Source organism: Periplaneta americana, chromosome 8, assembly GCF_040183065.1.
Source record: "Periplaneta americana isolate PAMFEO1 chromosome 8, P.americana_PAMFEO1_priV1, whole genome shotgun sequence".
NCBI lineage: Eukaryota > Metazoa > Arthropoda > Insecta > Blattodea > Blattidae > Periplaneta > Periplaneta americana.
The window spans coordinates 171138706-171161643 of NC_091124.1; the positions used below are offsets into that span (position 1 = coordinate 171138706).

Consider the following 22938-nt stretch of genomic DNA (forward strand, 5'->3'; position numbering starts at 1 on the left):
CATTTATCTCATTAAATATCAGTCCTATCAAAATTTTGTATAGAATAGAACTTATCGGAAATTAGTTGTAAAGAAACTTCGGTTATGTAATATTTTCATGAAAATCAATAATAAGCGAGATATTTCGATTTATTTAATTCAGGCCCCCTTATAACCCCTCTTTTAAACAGCCATATAGCCTAAAATCTAAGTTACAACGAACTTAATTTATATTCCAATTTTCATATAAATCGGTTCAGCCATTATCGCGTGAAAAGGTAACAAACATCCAGACAGACAGACAGACAGACAGACAGACAGACAGACATACAAACAAAAATTTCAAAAAAGCGATTTTCGGTTTCAGGATTGTTAATTATACATGTTAACACCAATTATTTTTGGAAAATCGAAAATTACCAGAACAATTTCGGCTACAGATTTATTATTAGTATAGATTTATCTTTCCTGGCTCATTCCTCCAGTGATGCCAACGCTAAATTGTGTAAATTAATGTCTATGAAAGAAAATAGTTCGTGGAAATAATAATATAAATAAGTTATAGAATACATAAATTATAGTTGTAACAAAATAATAGGTCATGTATTTAACTTAATTGCTGCTGTTGTTAGGAATATAAATAATGAGAAATAATTGTGTTATAATTCAATTTATTCAAATATAATTTTGTATTGAATTTAACTTTCAGTTTATTTTCTTTATAATATATTAATATGTAATATGTATTTTCTATGAAATTTGTCAATTAGGCCCTTTTTCTATGTTGTAATGTCTTGCTTAATCCATATGAAATCAATATACCATGACTTTAATGTGTTTTTCAAATACACGTTAGTGAGGATTATTTTAATATCACGGAATTAGGAAACCACTATCACGGAATTTGGATCCCTGTCACGGATTTAGGAGTCACTGTATAACAATGAATAATCATATATTATATATCAAACTTGTGAAACTCTTGACTCTGAATGTTGTAAAAACTGTAGCTAAAGGTCCAAATAACGTCATTTAGGTGTTATTTGAAAATTTGTATTACAATTTTGGCATAAATACAGACTTTATTAAATATGTCACGGATTTAGGCACCTAACCGTATAAGACAATACTAGAAGTTCAGTATCGGAATGAACCGTTGTATACAGAAATTAATTACTATGTACAATACTTGACAACAACCGAAATGTTAGCGTGAGTATAAATTATGAAGCGAAACTTAATCCTAACATCACAAATTATATGAATGAGCTGAATCGGTAATGTTAAATTTCATCCTCTTATGAACAAATGATAGGGGATGTGATTCACTTCCACTGAGGTATATACAGGGACATCATTTTATTTTTACTTCAATTTTTATTGTACCTGAGTTTTTGAATGTACTTCATTCCCACCCCTTCTACTAAGGAAGTTCCAACTCCACACAGAACCAAGACCGCAGATAGTAAGCAGTACTGAGTTACTGGGTATAGTACGTTCCAGAAATATATTCGCGTTTTCCAGTGACGAAAGAGCTTTCAATATTGAATAATATTTTCGCACAGGTACTGTCCCTTTGCCTACGTCGCATCCCGATTTCCCCCACCTGCTTCTGCTCGCCCCTCTGTAAAAGCTGGGCTGTCTTAGCTCTTCTGAAAACATTAATTTCTCTTAGGAATTGGACGTTTACGTAATATTATACAGCTGTTTAATTTAACTTAAATAAAAGGGCCTCGTTAAGTAATTAACTGTCACGTGATTTCCTCCCTTTCTACAATCCTGCGGCATAACCACTTGGACAGACAGTGGATAACATGTCTGAGTAATTTTATATTTTCGGGTCAGGCAGAAGTGAAGATTGAATTTACAGTACGTAGAGTAGGTACAGAATTATTTCAACATGAGTTACTAGTGCGAAGGACGAAACTGGCAATTGGAATTAGATGCAATAGTCTATAGTGCGATAACATGCACAAAAGAACTAAAGCCTGTATCGAAATGAACGGCCACCATTTTCAAAATTGTGTTTAAATATTCATATTATGATTATTTTTCAATTTAACTTCTTTCTCTATATTGTACGCTAATGTGCTGTAGACAGTATAATATACATTGCATAATGAATACGTTCGCACGGATAACTCACTTCGTGAGTAAAAACACTTATTCTTATTACAGTACTGTACTTTGATTAAAGAAAAACCTAATGAAAATTATCAAACTCAAAATCGCGATATTTCCTAGTTTACGTAAATGGATGAACTACTTTTCTTCCATCCTATACCTAGTAGAGCGATTTGTGTTTTACGCCAGTATCATCGAACTCCAGTCCTGGAGGGGGGAGCAAGCGGTGTTTCCGGTTCTCTAAAGGTATAGACAGGTTAATATTAAAAATGTTAGTAAAAATAAAATGATGTCCCTGTATAAATTATACTAAGCGTAACGAAAACCTGATATGCTGGACCTCGGCTCTCAGAGTTCCTAACAGAGACTCATTAATGTGCATTCAACTTGTTAGGTCGTTTGCACAGGAGATTATCAATTTCCGCATTGTGGAGACATTAAGCATTGTATTTAATTGAAACTGTAGCGTCATGGTGGAGCACTTCACGCCCGAATGCCATTATATAAACAGAACTAAACGACAGGCAACAAAAAACGTCTTCAGAAAAATGAATATGCCGGTAATTCGAATTCGATATTATGTTATATTTGTACTAAACTATCGACACTAACAACACTACAAATTCCTGAATGAGAAGGTTTATAGTTCTCTCGCTTCGACTGATGCATTCTTGATACCTACGGTGACCAACAAGACATCCCAGCAAGCAATCTCAAAAGGAAAATAAATAAATAAATAGTATTTAGTATTAGTATTTATTTATTTAACCTGGTAGAGATAAGGCCGTCAGGCCTTCTCTGCCCCTCTACTGCACTAAACTACTGTACTGCACTATGGTTGAAAAATAAACTGACTTTGGGTTAAAAGTGCAGAAATTGAGGCTTCACATGTCAATTTTTTTTTATCTATAGTAACTTTGGAAACGACATTGAAAAATGAGCGACCAACCCCGGGCCATAAGCTTGAAACGGTGGAACAAAAAAGGTGTACTAGTATGGCCGTCAAATTACCCATAGTTCATCTCTTTTTCCGGTGTGTTTATCAGGTGTTTTGTTCATGTTATTACGATTACAAATTGTTTCGTGTTATTGTGAATATTTCAAAAGTGTAGTCAAGTTCATCAGGTATTATTTTTATAAATAAGCTAATATTCTGTTCGGCTCAACTGTAGAATATGTCCGTTGATATGTCACCCTATGCTTTAACATATGAAGGAATGCCAACATCCTTCTTGATAAGAGAAAGAATGTGGAAATGAAGTGTTCAGTCCAGGTCACAACCGTAATACTTTTAATAAATATACAGTGAAATGTACATTGATACAATAATCTGCTAGTAGTCCTGTTACCTCCAGATCCATTCTAAACCGTTTATGTATGACCAAAACCGATAGTAGCAATTTAATATTTGGCAATTGGGGGTATTTCGCGGTGGTTTATGGGACGTAAACGGTATAGTTTGTCGTCATATCCGTCGCACCGATTTCAAGCATATTTGGCTTGAAGTACTCCCTCCTTTCTTTTTATCTTCTCAGTGAGCGACTAAAGACGAGTATTATTTCCTTTTGGCCAAACAATTTACAAGAGAGGCGTGATTTGTAACAATTTTTTATAAATGCGCCAGGATATGTAATTTTGTAGTTAAAAATCGAAAAAGATCTGTAGAAAGCAACTATACAACACATATTTAGCTTCAGAATACTAGCTAATTAAACAAAATGATACTCCTGAATAGTTCATTCTTTATCTGTAATATTCTTTTACCCTTAAAACTCAAGATGAATAGTATTTTGCAAAGAATTTCAAATTAGCGTAGCTCTGAAAATACTGAGATTAGGAGAAATGTTTATATGACTTTTTGCTCAGAATGTCTTCGGAAATAAGCTCCGTAAGTGACGGTAAATCCCCGTATAAGATATTTGTCATAATATGCAACAAAATACAAATTTCTGTTACAGAGTTTCCTAGTAACCTAGACAATGTGTAAAACTTTCTGTATAGAATCAAAGAAATAATAAAGTTAGAGGAAATTGCAATCACAGTTTAGTGTAAATAAAAACTCTGCACTAAATTTGATTTAATCTATTATTTTTCACACGTCAAAGTGTATTTTAAATGAGATAAAATTTAAAATGTACTTTTTTGTTAATTATATTTAACTATCTTCTTCTCTTAAACTCGGACTAAGCCGGAACTGATTTTTGTGTTAGGCTGAATTGATAAATGGCACTAAATAGTAGATTACTATAGCCTACTTATAGGAATGCGATCCTACGGACTTCAACAATCATCCCTACGATAGAAGTGGTAAACACAAAAGACCTAGGCTTCCGGTGTAAGCTTTCGGACCCACCCACCATGAAGAAAAACATCTTAAGGAAAAGTCATCTTCGTGCAAAAGATCACCGGCGAACAGTAGCTTCTACAAGGACGGGAACTGACAGCTCATTCTTTTTCTGTCTCAGTTATCTTTAATATCACGCGGGAAGGCCAATATTTTATGATATTCTGCCGCTGACATTCAATTTCACACTGCACGTGCTCAGCAATGTATTCGCTAAGTTACGAGACTTCTCTAAAGTTTGAGGCCGTGATGTTCGGGGAATGGCACAGCCGTTCATTAGTGTAACGTCTGTTACCAAGCTACCCCACGTTAAAGTACACATGTGTTGTCGACGAGTTCTTTGCCCCAACTAACTCCAGTCTCTGTATGCAGTCAGTCGAAATACTCGACCTGAAGCATGTGCAAGTCAGTTCTGCTGTCTCCATTGCTAATTATGATCACTAGAATTTGAAGAGTTCGCGGGAAAAACTATGAATGTCACAGTTTTCTTAAGGTTGATGTCATTATCTAATTCAATGGATCACTACGAAATTTAATGTTGCTCTTATGAAAAATGGTAAAAAGAAGAATTATCACCACGAATACAGTAATCCTTTCCTTTATTTTCTATAGAAACAGCACTACATCTTGCAGTTATAGACTCAATTAGATCATTATCTAATCCTTAACAGAAATGTGACATTCATCGTTTTTCCCGCGAACTCTTAATTTCTTTTTCTTCTTTTTTTCTTTTTTTTTTCTTTTCTTTTTTTTTACATTATCGATCTAACTGATTTTGAAAACTTGTGGAGTATGTGAATGCTTGCCCAGAGTTGGAGAAGTAGGGGTAAAAGAAACAGAGAAGAGGATGAAAGGAATAGAAAAGTTGGAGGGAAGGAGAGAAGATAATGAACCGATAACTAACGGAGCAGAAAAAGAGTAGTAACAAATTATTACTGCAGGAGAAGAGGGAAAGAAGAAGAACATAGGACAAGAGCAAACAAAGAAGCGAGAAGGAGAACAGGAGGAAATTACAGGACAAGAATGAATGAAGTGCATTTTGGTAAAAAGGGGAAAACGGGCAGAAAATTGGAAGGATGTAGGTAAATAGGAAAGAGTAGTAAACAGGAGAATGAGGAGAAAATGGATAGGGGAAAATCGGTGAGAAATGGGAAGAAAATCCGAAAGAATGGCAGCACAGGAGGAGTCAAGGAAGGGAAATTGACGCAAAATGGAAAAAAAAAGTGGAGAAAAAAATAGCAGAAAACTAGGAGAAAAGGCGAGAGCTGTACAGAAAATGGGAAAGGGAATATAAAATGAAAAAGAATAGCAGAAAAGGAGGAGAAAAGTGGAGTATGGAGCAGAAACGGGGAAGGAGGCAGATTAAATAGGAGAAAGTGGTAGAAAAGGAGGAAAAAAAAGAAAACGTGGGGTAGAAAAGGGACAGGAGGTAGAAAATGAGAGAGGGCGACTAAAGGAAGAAAAGCGAAAAGTTGGACAGAAAAAAGGGAGGTGGTAGGGAATGGGAAACTGTGGCAGCAATGAAGGAGAAAAGGGGAAAGTGTAGCAGTATAGGGGAAGGAGAAGGAGGTAGAAAAATGGGAAGTGTGGCAGAAAATGAAGAGGTTGTGAAGAAAAGGGGAAGTGAGACAGAAAAGGAGAAGAAGGTAGAGAAAACAGGAAAAAGTGGCAGAAAAGGAAGAGGTTGTGAATAAAAGAGGAAATTGAGACATAAAAGGGGAGGAGGTAGAGAAAGTGGGAAAGAATGCTAGAGGAAAAGGTAGAGAAATGAGGGAAGTGGGTCAGAAAAGGGGAAGGAGATAAAGGGAGAATGTGGGGCAGAAAAATGAAAGTGGACAAAATATGAAAGGGGGTATAAAATAGGAAGCAGGTACAAGAAGAGAGAAAGAGAGGCAGAGAACGAGAAGGAAGTGGAGAAAAGGGGAAAATTACATTACATTGTCTTATATTGTTTATGATATTTTATTGTTTCAGGTACCGTACGTGTCCAAGGACAACTAATACAGAACAAGTCAGAGTAGCAAATAAGAACATTCATCTGGGTACGTAGTATACTTATATAATTTTAATAGCGTACAAGCAGTGGCGGCTCCTGCATATTTCTTAAGAGAAGGGAAGACGTTAATGTACAAAATGACACCTTCTTGAATGAAACATGCTATAAATTAGCCTACATGGATATATATAAGACCAGGTAGTGTTGGGGTTGGCCTTCCTTTTTGTATAGCAATAATCTGTTCTTGTGAACTGACACGAGACAAGTTCAGGTCATCTGACAGAATTTTGTAGCTAGTACCATGGCTGACCCCTACTGTTGCTGCGATATCGCCTACCGATTGGGAGCGGTTAGCACGCACCAACGTTGCAACTTCTTGGATCTTGCGTTCAGTTCGAATTGTTTGTGGCCGACCAGTACGCACATCATCTTCCAAACTGTCTCTTCCTTGCAAAAAACGTCGGTGCCACCTAAACACAACACTGCGTCCTCACCGTAAACTTGCTGCATCATTTGAAACGTTTCGGCAGCAGTTTTGCCTAATTTCTGGCAGAACTTGATGTTTGCCCGTTGCTCAAACTGTGACATCTCGGGTTCCGACGTGCGCATTCAAATCACCGTCACAACAAAGACCGTAGTTCTGCTTACAGTGCATGCACTCAACTGTCTCTTGTTGGGTCGAGAGACTAACTGACAAGGTATCATACCATGGCGCCACCTATGCGCTATAGTGCACCACAACGCCACTATGCGCTCAGTATTAGAACTTAATGACTGTACCACGTATATAAAACATAGGGGACATAATAAAAACAGTTTCAAAGCAGAGCTATGAAAGACACCATATAAACGTTTTTTTAATAATAAATCAAATATTATTCATTGCACTTTATATAGGCTGCTATTCATGGTTTGAAACTTTCGAGGATATTTGATAGTTAAAGTCAGATTTATATAAAACAAGGAAGAAGTACTAGTTCTACGTTAGTATTGCACAGGCATGTCAAAACCCTGCACAATGTGCAGTCGCGCACATTGTGCACTGGTCTCTGTGCAACGTGCAGTTCCTATTCCCCTACCTGGAGGGAGCGAATCGGCTTGGAGGGGAACGCGACAGGGCTGTACAGTACCTATAGTAGCAGATCAGCTTTTGTTTCAGTAACACAGATCAGTACGGGTGCTCATTGAGCTGTGATTGTGAATGCGTTATGGAAAATAAAGTGAGGAGTCCACAGATATAACGAAGAAGCGAAATCACGAATCATATAACATAATTGTTATGATGTTTTCCTCAGCCAATAGTAATTATTTTAAAATGAAAGGCTTTCATCATATCATGTGGACCTTATAGTGATGTGAGAATTTAAATCAGATTAGTAAAATTCTCAAAATATGATATTCGCCTGCTCTTATTTCTTAATTACTACTCTCACGGCAAGACAAACATGACAATGATGTTTTTTGGAGTCTGTACTAACACAGCCATCAATGATTAGACGACTTACAACTATTATTTGATAAGCTGATAAGTGATGAGAATATAGTGAGTAATACATGTGAGGCTCTTGAGGTTGTAAGGGAAGGAAGAAAGCAACTATTTGTAAGGCGGAAAAATGTTCTGAAAAAATAACACATAATGGCGAATTTTCCATCTCGCGTTACTATATTATCTTAATATACTTACGTTAATAAATATTTAAACCTGACATAAAGAAAATGTCCTCGCTTCACAGCTTGTGAACCACTCTTTTAACTCAATTCAGTAACGCTCCCAACTTGCTAATACTTGCTCTCAACGTTTTCCAAATAAACTATATATAAAGTTAAATTCAAGCTTAATTTATCCAATTTATTAATGATAATAATAATAATAATAATAATAATAATAATAATAATAATAATAAAGTGAATTTATATTAATATACAGCAAGGAAATGATTCCAGTGTAAAAGTCTCACAATGTCCTACTGCATGTAATTATCAGGAATAAAATATTTTCTTTCTTAGCATTTGTGCACCAATGGTCCCAATAATGCTTGAGGAACAATGAAAGAGTATTACTTTGAAATAATCAGTACCTACTACGTAAAATAAAACATTATGTTCGTTTTTTGTTGTTTCGAAATTACTGCAATATTTATATTTTCTTCAAATACTGTATAAAAATCATGTAAATAAATGATTCTTTACAAACGACTGCATTGTGAATTGTAACTGAGTAAGTCTGTTGTTTCTTGTGTTACAATTATTGTCAAATATAGACACTGACAATAATTGTGTTTTTTCCGGTTTGAGCAACGGGCAAACATCAAGTTCTGCCAGAAATTAGGCAAAACTGCTGCCGAAACGTTTCAAATGATGCAGCAAGTTTACGGTGAGGACGCAGTGTTGTGTTTAGGTGGCACCGACGTTTTTTGCAACGAAGAGACAGTTTGGAAAATGATGTGCGTACTGGTCGGCCACAAACAATTCGAACTGAACGCAAGATCCAAGAAGTTGCAACGTAGGTGCGTGCTAACCGCTCCCAATCGGTAGGCGATATCGCAGCAACAGTAGGGGTCAGCCATGGTACTAGCTACAAAATTCTGTCAGATGACCTGAACATGTCTCGTGTCACCCAGCACAGTGTGCCACGAATCCTGTCGCAAGACCAACGTGATGATCGCATAACGATTTGTGGTGACCTCATCAGTAGTGCTGACGATGATCCGACGTTTCTCAACCGAATAATAACTGGAGACGAAACTTGGTTTTTCCTTTACGATCCGCAATTGAAACGACAATCCGCCACCTGGAAAACGCCGTTATCACCACGACAGAAAAAACCGCGACACGACAGGTCAAAAGGCAAGGTGATGCTTGAACTGTTTTTTGATTCAAATGGAATTGTTCACATGGAATTCATCCCAGAAGGTGCAACTGTGAACAAAACCCGCTACAAAGAGATCCTTGGCCGTTTACGAGATTCAATTCGCCGTAAGCGACCTGGGCTATGGCGTACAAAGAATTGGCTGTTGCTACATGACAACGCCCCTGCACTTCGATCTGTCCTTGTCCAAGAGGAACTTGGAAGACAACAGGTGACAGTTCTTCCACACCCTCCTTACTCACCTGATCTCGCACCATGCGATTTTTTTTTCTTTTCTCGCATGAAAGCAACCCTACGTGGGCGTAGATTTCATTCTTCCGAAGAGGTCATGACTGCCACAAGAGAAGCCATACGGGACCTTCCTGCCAACATCTCTTTCAACGGTGCTTCCAGCAGCTATACCAACGTTGGCAAACGTGCATAACGGCCAACGGAGACTATTTTGAGGGAGGTTGTGGTTCTGTTTAAATGTACGCCGTGTTATGCGGCATCTTGTGATACATCCAGATTCTTGTGGGAGCCTACGCTCCAGGCGTCAAGTCTTAGAACTTGATGACTGTACCACGTATAGTCTGGTTGAATGCAACATCACTGGATGGCATCGGTAGTGAGCTTGCTGCACGACCAGTCTGTTTCTGTCTGCTACACTATTTCCCGCTCATGCGCTGAATCAGAGAAGAATCTCCTCCCTATCTGTGCATTCACTTGCTTTAAAACTCTGCTTCTTTCTCTGGCCGCTAGTGCGCTGGCGTCTATGTGTTTTAACTGCAATAAAGGAGGAAAGGATTGACTTTCCTCCTCACAAACAATCTCGCATCCTTCCTCCTCACAAACAATCTCGCATCCTTCTCACAGAGTTCGCGCAGCACATGAGCGCGTGTCGTTTAAAATTCGATCAAAGGTTTCCTGATAGCTGTGAATTTAAAAATTATCGAATCTTCATTCGCTCTCTCTTCTGTTTCGAGTTCTCCACACTTCTACTCCAAATTATCTGCGTTCCCGGTTTAACTACTTATCCTCCAGTCACAATCTAAACACCAGGTCACAGGAGAGCCAAATCCTAGCAATTCCTGCCCATAGAACATCCCACTATTCATCCTCTTTTACTGTCTCAATTCCCCGTGAATGGAATTCTCTACCTCAGAAGATTAGGGGCTTGCCAGACAATAACCACTTTCAAGAAAAGGCTAAACGACTTCTTACGGGCGCAGTCAAATTGAAATTATACTTGTGATCGAGCTTAATAATTTAATTTAATTTAGATATGACTATCATTACTATTAATATTATTATTATTATTATTACATAATTATTTTATTGGTATTGTGAAGACGAAATAATTCTCATTGTATTATATTAATTATGTATTATATTGTCTTGTATTTGTAGTATTGTATTGCTTTGAATTGTATTGTATTGTATTAATTATGTTATATTCATAGCACTGTAGTAATTTTTTATCAAACTGGTTGAGTGGAACAGAAGGCCGAATGGTCTTAACTCTGCCAGTTAAAATAAACCATTATTATTATTATTATTATTATTATTATTATTATTATTATTATTATTATTATTATATTAAAGGAAAGGCAGTAATGAAAGGAAGAAGATAAACGGAAATATGAATGTGAAGCAGTGGAAGAAATTGGAGAAGGAGAAGAAGAAGATGAAGAAGAAGAAGAAAAAGAAGAAGAAAGTGATTGAGACGGGAATGTGTTAATTAAGAAATAGGAGCAGATTAGACTAAACGGCAGTCCGGAAGGCGGTCGGCTGCTATATGCGCCGTAGCATTTCTGGCATGTGACGTCACAAGCTTGTACAGGAGAACCAATCGGAATCAGTCTGTAACAAGTACTTCCCAAGTTCGTTCACGTGTGAGTGTTTCAATACATTGAATAAGTAAAACTAACATTTACTGTGTGTGTAAGATAAATAAATGGAAGAAGAGACTAAAAAAAACAAGTATTGCACAGACAGGCGCGGAAAATAGTGTTTAAAGTGTATAATTATTTTTAAAACGTTGACAAGCAGAACGCTGCCGGCCATCTTGATGCTGGCTGCAATGTTGCCAACGTGCAAGAAACGACTGCAGAAGCATGTGGTGTGGGATTGAGAACCGTACAAAGAATATTGTTAGTGAAGGAAACAGGGTTTGTTTGGTGGTATGCTTACAGTAATCAACGGCTAAGATCATTATTGTCTTTTGATAATTTAAATTCTCTCCTGCGTTATTTGTATCGCACGTGCGCGTGAAGTAGAGCTGAGACGAGATGTTATGGCACCAACATGCGCGAAGTTTTAAATTGCCGGCCAGCAGGGTAGAGGAGTGGGGGTTGTTTGGGTTACGGTTCTCAAGCTGAGAGCGGCAGGCATATCCGTTTCATCTCTTTCCAAAAACATTCGTCTTACCTTAGTATCACCACTTTCCTACTCAGAGTCCGAAGATACCTAATGGAATTACGCCCGCTATTCCATCTTTACATTCTTATTCTCCGTCCGAATCAGACGACTGATCTGTGCTGGAATCAGATGTCCCTAAGTTTATGGAAATGTTCTAAAAAATACTGTCCATCACGTGCTCACTTTCAATGTAAATGTTCTCTACTTTCTTCACACAATCATACACTGATATCCATTCTTGGAAGAAGCGATTGCAGAGTCGGCCTCTGCTTATGCGTAGCGTAGAAATTATAGATGAGTCTTCTTATGACTTCCTCATCAAAACTGTCTACAGCTGCAACTATCTTCTTCTTCCGCTGTGATTTTTCCGGACTGGAGAAAGATCTGCTGTTCCTGTCTCAATATTTTTCCCTTCTTTCCTGATTCTTGCCAAGGTTCGCTTTGAAATACCAGTGGTAGCCAGTACTCTTGCACCAGTACTCTGGTATTCCGTTTACAGCCTCTTCTGACATGAATTTCCATACATTGTATGCTGTTTCATGTCCTTGACTATGAACTACTCTATGATTTCCCACCTTAGACAATGCCATAATGAGGGCGGTCAGAAGGACAATGTTTTCAGTATTAGCAATAGCGGTAGTAACAGAACGATCTAAACACTCGGAATGCTAGTAACCAACTAACCCAACACCCCTCCAGTTGAGTGTGAGGGCGAGTCCAAGCAAACGAACTAAAATTCGTCCCTCGCGCCGGTGCCATAACTTCTCGTCCGGGCTCTACGATGTGGCAATGTTGTACGCTGCCTTGCTCTCTCTCTATCTGTCTCTCTCGACGCAAACGCTAGAAGACTACCGCCTTCCGAATTGCCGTCGCATCTAGGAGAAGAAAAGAAAGAACGGGGAAAGTATGATATGTAGAGAACGAAGAAGACATAAAGAGGAGAGAAGGAAAATTAGAGGACAGATGATAATTTTTTATATCCAATTGTCCACCTGTGGTAATGTAGGTTTTTTTTTTTTTTTCAGTGCTTTGAGACTACTACTGAACTGTTTTAAAACAGACCTCAGCAGCTCATTATTCAATATTCATATCTTTTGGAGAGTATCCTTGCATGCGAAATTAATAATGAAATGAACAGCACATGAATATGTCGTCCACGCAGTAGCCATTTCCCAGAATTCAGCATTGAAACTTGCGACCCGCTTTGATTCCAACTAATATTTGCGTGAATTCGCTTTGTCGTGAATGATAAATACGCAACTGTGTGAAAGTGATTACTGCTAGTGTTTGGTTACTAACTTTTAATTGATTCAGTTGTTACCCGAACGAGCTTCCGGATTATAAATTCTCATTAAATCCCTCATGAATGCTGATAGACATGGACAGATGGATGTATTTCACGTCCGACGTTCACTTCCTGTGCATTAGTAAACCCCATAATATGTTTTTTCGCAACACAAAACACGACGCTCGAATGAATGCCGCCACCCTGTTTAATAGCACGTGGTGTAAAAAGGGGATGTGAAGTTCCGTTAACTACACGCTTCTAGTATTTATATTGCTAATTGTAGCACCGACAAATCGTCCGTGATACCCGTTTCCTGATTACAGAAATTCCAGATCATTGGTACGTCCACTTCATTCGTTGTAATTGGTCTGCGAGTAATTCAGAAAGATAACATGAAGTTCAGTTCTCCACTTTCATATCACAAGAATGATCTGTCTCTACCAGTGGCGGTTCCTCTGGAGAGGGAAGGGAGGAACGTCCTCCTCACATTTTTCTTCTTTTGAAAGTAAATACCAAATAAAATGTGTACCTTGAAATTCAAGGAAGATTCAATAATTTCTAAGTTCACAGCTATAAGAAAACCTCTGCTGATCGAGTTTCAAACGACGCGCACTCATGTGCTGCTAGAAAACTGTGAGAAAGATGTGAGATTGTTTGTGTGGAGGAAAGTCAATGCATTCCTCCTTTACTGCAGTTAACACACGTAGACAACAGCGCACTAGCGGCCAGAGAAAGAAGCAGAGTTTTAAAGCGAGTAAATGAACAGAGAGGGAGGAGATCCTCCTCTGAATCAACGCATGGGCGGGAAATAGAAACCGACTGGTCGTGCGGCAAGCTCGCTATCGCTGCCATCTAACGATCTTGCATTCAACCAGACTATAACACATCTAGGAGGAGGCACAATAAAAACAGATTTAACGCAACGCTATGAAAGACACCATAATATAAACTTTTTTTTTTTAAATTATAAATAAAAAATATTATTCATTGCACTTTATATAGGGTACTATTCATGGTTTGAAACTTTCAAGGATATTTGAAAGTTAAAATCGGGTTTATATAAAACAAAGAGGAAGTAGTTCTACGTTAGTATCGCAGATCTTTTTGGCCCCTGAAATTCACTTCCATTCATTGTGTACTACATAGGGCAACAGCCAAGTTGTCAGTTTTGTACAAATATATTTGGAATTGAAAGTAGGTACTCCAAACTACATTATTTTTAACATAAAAATTGGCCACTGGCAACTTTGAACAATAATTGTAGTATGACTTTACAAGAACTGATATTCTTCAAAAGCATGTGATACTGAACTTGTAAAATGTACATGTGGCAACACAGACCACGTGGGTGGGTGCAGTGTTCCCGCTTTCCTCAGATTATTTCCCATTCCCGTTTCCGCGGTTCCGACTACGTGTTAGTAGCTATAGTCTCTTCCAACACGTGTGATGCTGTAGTGTGCTCGAAAAATGCTGCGACGTGAATTTCCTTGTAATTGTTAATTTGTGCAATTATTCAACAATGAATGGAAGTAAAAACATTATATATTTTGGACAATTTAGGAAACTCAATTTACAAGAATAGATTATTGCTATACAGGAGGGAAGGCCAACCCCAACAATACCTGGTTTTACATGTGTGCATGTTGGCTAATTTGTAGCATGTTTCATTCAAGAGGGTGTCATTTCGTCCTTTTACCTTCTTTCCTCCTCTTAAGAAAAACGTAGGAGCCGCCACTGGCCTCTACAATACAGCAAAGAAATTAGAAATGACATTAAAATTGTATTACTTACAAAGTTACGGAAATATGAGTCTTTATGGTTTAATAGAAAAAGTTATGCAGAATAAATACATAAATACTATTTACGTATTACAGAATTTTATTACATCTAACGCCATGAACATCGATAACTATAAAATGGATTACAGACAGTTATGAACTATTGAAACTATTGTTGTGGGATTTAATCGATTAATCGATCAATTTCAGTTGTAAGATTAATCGATCAAAATATTTACTCTAATAATCGAGTCGATTAAAATTAATCGGTTGTAGTTGACATTAATTATTATTTTGACTATACACTCTTACTACGTCATACTACTTTTGACCAATAAAACGGTACGAAAAGACGTATTTCAACCAATCATGGCTGCTTATCGCACAATTTTATCGCGTCCCTAGCATTTGTTTAATTTTATCGCGTCCCTAGCATTTGTTTAATTTTATCGCGTCCCTAGCATTTGTTTCTTTGTTTGCCAACATTTGAAACTGCGCTGGTCTGGACGTCAAAAATATATATAAAATTACAAATCACTCCAATCAATGCACAGCAGTTTCAAATATGACTCGCATTGGCATTCAAGAACAAGAATTAATAAAAATCACTGATCATACCTATGCATCTTCTGAAATCCGATTTACAAATAAATGAAGAGCACCATTCGGAAATCCTGAATAAGTTGAATACACCATGTAGGCCTAAATCAACGAGTTCCACTTCTATTATGCACACGTCCAATATAACATCAATTGAACCACCAACCACATTCAAATATGAAAATTGTACATTCAATAATTATTCCTTTTAAAATTATTCATTTGGAAATTATGAATAAGTTGAATACACCATGTAGGCCTAAATCAACGAGTTCCTGTTCTATTACGCACACGTCCAATATAACATCAATTGAACCACCAACCACATTCAAATTTGAAAATTGTACATTCAATAATTATTCCTTTTAAAATTATTCATGTTTACTTTTTATGTCATTGTCGTTAATTAAAACTTTTCTAACACTTGTGTATATTAGTTAGGTTATGTTATAGCTTCTGCTCTGAGAGGATAAAAAGAACTTCTGCTATATGATATTATGGATAGTCACGTATCAGAGATTGTTTAATATTAAGATTTATTGAATAGTAATCATTACAGTGTCTGTATAAAGACACTACTGCCATCTAGCATGTATCAAGCGTAATATTTGTAATGTTGAGATGGTACAATAATATATTTGAAGACAGTTGTATTTTCGTAAGTCAATTAATATTTTATTGTATTGGAGTACTTCGTTACTTCTAATCTTTATATACTTTCTTCTAATCGTGTAATAGTCAATTAAATCCCACCCGAGTTTTGATTTTCTCCAGATAAATCAAAACGTCTATTGGGATTACTGTTGATAATACAAACTCATACTAAAAATTCCGATAATATTTCTCTCTCGGAAATTACTTACTTAAAAGCTCAATAGTACTGTTATTTTCTAACTGTAAACCAGGTAGCGTAGGGAAAATCTTTGTTCAAACACTTCAGAAAGAGATGGAGATATGAGAATAGTGACCTAGTCTACCGCTACTGAAAGTTGAAACACAATGCGACACCCTTATTAAGTTTTATGGTTTTCCAAGAAAACTTCCACCTTGTTGTCAGCTCATCTTCCTAGCATATGAAATACATACTTTTCTGGGATTAGTCCTCCTCATCCTTCTGCATACTATTTTTGGCCGATCTTAATTGAAAAATAAATTATTATTTGTCATTTTTAATTTTAATAAATTGTTTTTGTTTTTGAACGCTAACATTTTCATGTGTGATCGTCGTTTGTTATTTGTCAATAGATGTCATTAATTTATTATTCATATTTGTCGATAGGTGTTTCTCATTTGTTATTATTCGACGGCGATTGTGAAAAATGTTGTAATAAAATAAATTATAGAAAGTTTAGTCTTGTCCTCAAAGACAGGTGACATTAGTTAGCTATACTAATAATAAATCTGTAGCCGAAATTTTTCTGGTAATTTTCGATTTTCCAAAAATAATTGGTCCTAACATATATAATTAACCACCCTGAAACCGAAAATCGCTTTTTTGAAATTTTTGTTTGTATGTCTGTCTGTATGTTTGTTACCTTTTCACGCGATAATGGATGAACGGATTTCGATGAAAATTTGAATATAAATTATGTTCGTTGTAACTTAGATTTTAGGCTATATGGCATTCAAAATACGTTATTTAAAAGGGGGGTTATAAGGGGGCCTGAATTAAATAAATCGAAATATCTCGCTTATTATTTATTTTTGTGAAAAATGTTACATAACAAAAGTTTCTTTAAAAATAATTTGCGATACGTTTTATTCCTTGAAACATTTAATAGGACTGATATTTAATGAGATAAATGAGTTTTAAAATTGAAATAACTGCCATCTAAGGTCGTATAATGAAATAAAAAACAAATGACTTCGTCTATAAGGGGCCTTGGACACAACAATCGAAAGCTATGAAAGAGAGCCTACAGAGAATGTTTGTGTTGGTATGAATTAATATCGGAAGCTAAATTAACCGATTTGTATAATTAATTATTATTTTACCATTGGAAAGTGTAGTTTCTCTGTATGGACATAATGCTATAATGTTATTACAGTAACTTGTAATATAATATAATATAATATAATATAATATAATATAATATAATATAATATAATATAATATAATATAATATAATATAATATAATATATGTTATGTAATATTATATAATATAATTTAAGTTATTTGAAGGGTTCAGAACCATAGTGGGCCAAACGCCATTTACTGAATACGTAGAAACAAGGGTTAAAATTAAGTTATTACCATAATTCAATGGAAACATATAACAAGTAAAATAAAGTATACACATTAAATCTAAATGATGTCAATCTTCATTAAACTATGGTTGCATGTAATAAAAATTAAGAAACAGGTTAAAGGAATTGTCATTGCACCAAATGAGTGTCTCTGGATCAAAATGATCGCATTTTAATTATTTAGATGCAATTTAAATTAAGTAACATATTAAACGATTTATCCTTCTATCAAACACGAATGTTCCCTGCATCAAATGTCCTATTTTAATTATGTAATTACTTTATATTTATTTCTAACGGGTGCAGCGGAGCGCACGGGTACGGCTAGTACATCGATATAAATAAATAGCATATGGGAAGTGTTTGTAGGTTACATTATTACATTAATATCTTCCACTTTCCTCCTTGCAATCCATCCAGCTCTTGATCTCGCTTCATAAACGTTTAAGAGAGATGGTAATGGTGATGGCGATGGTAGTAGTGGTAGTAGCAGTAGAAGCAGCAGCAGCAACTGTTTGTTGTTGTTTAGTCAACTGTCCGAAGAAAGGTCTGAACCTCACGTCCTAAAAATTCATCGTCATGTACGGTTATGAATCTTCGAACGTCGACTTATATGGTAAGGTAGAAGTCCCTTCACAACCAAGAACGATTAGGGTAATAGCAAACTGACCTACAACTTCAGAGTGTTATTTCGAATCTACAAATTATTTCCCGTTAAATAAAATTAAGTCAATTTCCGGTGTGAAGGTAAATCCGCTATGAACAGCATGAATCTACAAATTATTTCCCGTTAAATAAAATTAAGTCAATTTCCGGTGTGAAGGTAAATCCGCTATGAACAGCATGAATCTACAAATTATTTCCCGTTAAATGAAATTAAGTCAATTTCCGGTGTGAAGGTAAATCCGCTATGAACAGCATGAATCTACAAATTATTTCCCGTTAAATAAAATTAAGTCAATTTCCGGTGTGAAGGTAAATCCGCTATGAACAGCATGAATCTACAAATTATTTCCCGTTAAATAAAATTAAGTCAATTTCTGTGTGAAGGTAAATCCGCTATGAACAGCATGAATCTACAAATTATTTCCCGTTAAATAAAATTAAGTCAATTTCCGGTGTGAAGGTAAATCCGCTATGAACAGCATGAATCTACAAATTATTTCCCGTTAAATAAAATTAAGTCAATTTCTGTGTGAAGGTAAATCCGCTATGAACAGCATGAATCTACAAATTATTTCCCGTTAAATAAAATTAAGTCAATTTCCGGTGTGAAGGTAAATCCGCTATGAACAGCATGAATCTACAAATTATTTCCCGTTAAATAAAATTAAGTCAATTTCCGGTGTGAAGGTAAATCCGCTATGAACAGCAATGTCTGAGCACAAACACACCAAAAGTTGGCTTAACAAGGATCAAAATTACTATCCGGTCTCCGGGGGTAGATTTCCTTAAAGAGCATACCTCTGCTGAATTTCATAATTGCTATAAAAAAAAAAATATTTGGAACATCGAAGAAAACGATTTACGTTTTACGATTATGTCCATCATTTATTTTATCGGGGCTATAAATTGAACGAATTCCCGCAATAAGTAAGTCGTGTGCCGCTACTTAAATCACAGAATTTCCAGCCTTTTTCTTGTGTCCGCTCTGAGATTTCGTAAGCTGTGACCTTATACCATGCTAACCACATGGTCAGTTACGTGTTTGGAAATATGATGTGCTAATTTAAAATTTATTACAAAATTGTTCATCAGCTAAATGTACTGCAATTATAAGTACCTATGTAACTTTAGTTACATTTCCACATCCAAATTGTTACATAGCTGTTCAATATACTGTTACCAGAGAGTTTTGCGATTTACATTGTTCCAAGTATGAGAGTAAGGTCGAAACGGCTAAAATGACATCGTCTTTGAGATAAAATATAAATAGGATGGTGACGATAATTAAAAATAGGATAAATTAGTGCAGTAAAACTTGTGCAAAGCGGAATATGATTAAGTGGAAACTTGTGTAATGAGAACAAATTCTCTAGTTCAGCCATTTTCAACCGGTGTGCCGCGAAAAAATGAAAATAGTAAAGATTGTAGCAAAAATTGGAAAAATAAAAGAAAGTGAAAAAAGTAGTAAAAAGTGGGTCCACAAGAGTCAACATTCAGCGAACGCGGCAGAAATAAACATTCAATAAACATAATATTATTTTACTCCTAAAACCCTCCGGTTGGGGACTACTGATTTAGACTAATTATGAGTGTGTTGAGAGATTTTAAATAACATCTTTAGTGATCTACATGTTGGAAAAGATTGAAAAATGCTGCTCTAGTCCCAGCGGGTACAATAGACATTATATTTATTCTATATATTGCGAAATCTGCCTAATGAGAAAGCGGAAAGCAATGTCCCAGAACTGTATCCAAAACTACCTAATATAATGGTAAAAAATTAATATACTGTATTTCTGCAAAAATCAATATTTTACCATTCGGTTTGAGAATTGTCAGTCAATGAGACATTGTCCTGCCAAGTAGTTGAATAACGAAAGAAATAAGTAACATGGTACAGTATCAATTTCTCTATTGTATTGAAAGAAGGGCAGCTAAGGAAACTGTAATGCAATTTTCGAAAACGAAGCTAGCCACGACTCTAACAGGTTTTCTGAGAAAATCTTAAAAGGAGTTCAGAAAATAGGTAGGCAAACATAAATTACTGGTTTGCTATGCGTCATTGGTAGTACTGAGTTCCACTATGTTATCATCCAATGGTTAAAAGGACGGAGAGAAATGGAGATATGGAGAGGGACTATATTCCAATTCGTAGATAAAAATTATTGGTCTAAACTGTAGGTATAATAATAATAATAATAATAATAATAATAATAATAATAATAATAATAATAATAATAATAATAATAATAATAAATAACTAGGGCGCGAATGTTCATGAAAATTCATCTTATTTTTCACATTATGACAATGCCTATTAATATAGAAATCCTTTCTATGTTAATATCAACGTAAGAAAGTAATTTTTTATATTGCATATTTTTACGCTTGTGAACTAATAGATCATTTTTATATTTTTTCCGGCATTTTTGGTCATTTTTAATACTTGAAGAATTTTTAGATAATTTCTAATGCACTTTACTTTCTTCTTTACCGATATATCTGTTAATCATTTTCTAATCAAATAGATCAGTAGTAATTACCTACTGAATAAGTGAATAACAGTGAAGTTTTAGTTTTATACTTTGGAACAGATTCTAAAGTCCATCCCTCATTCCACTGAAGGCTTCACTTCACACAACGGAAGTAATATAAAATGCTTGATAGCAGCTTAGTTTAAGTGAGGGCTTTGACCGCTACTGTTCTTTTTGTCGGTACGAGGGTGTCTTTAGAATTTATGTTTGGATGGGGGGAAACTTTCACCGTGTCCTGTACAGTACGTTGTGTCCTCAACATGTTTCGGAAGGGATGTCTACTGTAGTAGACAGTATTTTTAACACAAACATTGCAAGAATGCACGCTGCGCCCACAATTTGTTTTGTCATTTACACTCCCCCATCTGGAAGATCTGGTAACAAAAGTGAAGAACGGAAGGAGGAAGAGATGGAGAATTAAGACGCTGACACGAACCACCCCTCATTAAAACATATTGTAAACCCTCATTAAAATTTATAGTTTTCCCTTAAAACCTTCATATTCTTGCATGTTCTTTTCCTTTACCTTAGCTAAATTCCAGGAAGTTGCCTCCTCTCTCCGAGATCTGCAGGGCAGTCATTGAAAGAAGGTAACTAATTTTTAAGAAGTTGTGGTGCGAGTATGGTGAATAATATTTAAATGTAATTTTGTTTTAATTCAATGTCATTTTTCCATTAGCTTAAGGGCATTTTAATGATCATTTTAAGTAGATTTTTAGGTCATCAACATCCGTCGCCTAGTAATAACATAATAACTTACGTACCTGTACATCAACCACGTTCGGCTATTTTCAAACATAAACAGCTATGAATAATTTCAAGGGAAAAATTGTTCCGGTGCCGGGTATCGATTCCGGGACCTCTGGTTGAACGTACCAGCGCTGTACCAACTGAGCTACACGGGAACTCTACCCGACACCGTCTCAACTTTTCCCCTTTATGTAAGTTGAGACGGTGTCGGGTAGAGTTCCAGTGTAGCTCAGTTGGTAGAGCGCTGGTACGTTCAACCAGAGGTCCCGGGATCGATACCCGGCACCGGAACAAATTTTCCCTTGAAATTATTCAAATCTGCCTTACAGGGAGCTATACCTGAAAGACTAGATTTGCATAATATATACGTAACTGTGTACGTTAACAGAAAACCACAATTCCAAGTCACACAGAGATTGTGTGCACTCGATGTGGGTCTCTGGCGTTTCGTCAGCCCACTCGAGTTATGTGGATATAAAAGGGAAAAGTTGAGACTGTGTCGGGTAGAGTTCCCGTGTAGCTCAGTTGGTAGAGAGCTGGTACGTTCAACCAGAGGTCCCGGGATCGATACCCTGCACCGGAACAATTTTTCCCTTGAAATTATTCAAATCTGCTTTACAGGGAGCTATACCTGAAAGACTAGATTTGCATAAACAGCTATGTAAGATTAATAGGCATAATGATTTTGTACAGTATGTTCTTAATCAAATTTATGTAAGAGTTCAGTAATTTTGTATACTGCGCAAATTATTCCACTTTTGAAATTGAATTTAGTCTCTTGTGATTCCGCTGTGAACAAGTTTTATTGTAATATGTATTTAACATTAATTATTCTGCACTTTCCGATACTATTTCAACTCTAAATTTCTGATTTCCAGGCAGACAATATAAAAACGACTCACGTCGAAATATAGGCTACATAAAAAAATAGATACGCGATGTTTTTTTTTTCTTTCGGTAATCCGGTCTAAAAATACGAGAGTCTTCCAAGGCAAACTTGAACTTAAAAAAGGCGTACCTGATATACATATCACTTCCAAGTCTTAAGACCTCAACCCCATTGCAACGTTATATAAACAAAAACTGCGAACAGAGCTGGAAGAAATGCAGACATCACTCAGCGTCTCCGCTCTTGAGGCAGGACCATAAAGTTGCAAGTCGTGTGTCATTTGTCTGAGAGACTCCATGGCAACGCTTCTTGGGAAAGGAGGGAACATGACGGGTCACGGATCCCCAGGGGCCTGATGAGCCGCACTAACAGGGCGCAGCGTGGTGAATTAACCCAATTACGATAAAAACTTCACTCAGTGCCGCGGTACGTGATTATCTTAGGAGAGCTCTGAAAGAGAGGGATTCTTCATG

General features: G+C 36.2%; 2 long non-coding RNA genes across 2 annotated transcripts in view; both read left to right on the forward strand.

Moving 5' to 3' along the window:
• Nucleotides 1-22938, forward strand: part of LOC138705238 (uncharacterized) — an 825990-nt gene that overhangs the window by 265947 nt on the left and 537105 nt on the right. The gene's annotated exons all lie outside the window — the stretch shown is intronic.
• LOC138705239 (uncharacterized) overlaps nucleotides 6420-22938 on the forward strand; it is a 102880-nt gene continuing 86361 nt past the window's right edge. Inside the window, exon 1 of the long non-coding RNA XR_011333677.1 lies at nucleotides 6420-6489. This is a non-coding gene — a long non-coding RNA (uncharacterized lncRNA). The remainder of the gene's footprint in view (nucleotides 6490-22938) is intronic.